This window comes from Euprymna scolopes, chromosome 35 (genome assembly GCF_053919585.1).
Source record: "Euprymna scolopes isolate OS-2025 chromosome 35, ASM5391958v1, whole genome shotgun sequence".
In the NCBI taxonomy this organism is placed as follows: Eukaryota; Metazoa; Mollusca; class Cephalopoda; order Sepiida; family Sepiolidae; genus Euprymna; species Euprymna scolopes.
The window spans coordinates 11,426,619-11,427,702 of record NC_136516.1 but is presented as its reverse complement, the minus strand read 5'-3'; positions in this window follow the sequence as shown (position 1 = coordinate 11,427,702).

Genomic DNA, 1,084 nt, shown 5'->3' with positions numbered 1-1,084 from the left:
CGAAGTGCCTATCCGGCGCGGTTACCACCTGACGAAGGCCAGAGGAATTAGTTGGCCGAAACGTTGTGAATAAACAATCCAATAAAAAGATGAAAAACAACAACTAATAAAGATGAGAATAGTAGTCCGAAATAAAAATAAATTAATATATATAATGCTCATCTCAAAAATGAATTCCAATTAAGGAATAATATATATAGTGGTTCAACTAATTCTCACGAGTCGACATTGCAAAAAAAAAAAAAAAAAAAAAATACCGGTTACTCGCTAGAAATGAATTTCCAGAACAATAAAAGAAGCCCTAAAAAATGACCTTCAGTCTGTAACAGAATATATATTATATGAATGTTTGATAACATTTAATGCAACTAAGACTAAGTTTCTGTAACAACTACAAACAAGTTTTTCAACAAACGATTACCGTGACAAATAACACCCTACCTGAGAGCCCATCTTTCAAACTCTTCGGCCAACATGAATTGGAACAAATACATTGATGACATTGTCAAGCTTACTTCAAAGACATTATCAGCCCAAAATTTAACTGTGATATTCATTGTCAGCATACACGAAAATCTATAAAAGTCGACACTTGGCCTTCGGGCCGAGATCAAAGTGTAGCATCTGTTCTGGCAGATGCTGCAAGCTATGACTAGCAAAGACCAGATGTGGGGCAACCCCACATGCCTGACCTTTAACCAGCTCCCATTTCCCACCTCTCGGGAGCTGGCCCCCTTTTTCACTTCCCCCTCCCTTCACTCCTCACATTAAAAATTGGCCTTGTGCCTAATTTGCTCGGTGGGGGAGCAAATAAATACCATCTGTTCTTCAGATACTGCACTCCAATTTCTTGTTCTCTGTCAGTGGAAGAGAAATCCTTCACGACTGAGACAATTTTTATTTTTGTTCCTTTTCTCCACATAAAAAAACGACCCTGGTGTCTAACTCTGTCCCGTGGAGAGGCATTGTAAATAGGGACATTTACAATCCAAAAACCGCCATGAGGCTGAAATCAACGCAGGAAAGCTTGACACAAAAGCAATCATTCAAACATAAACAGAAGTTCTCTTGCCCATTATTTTAA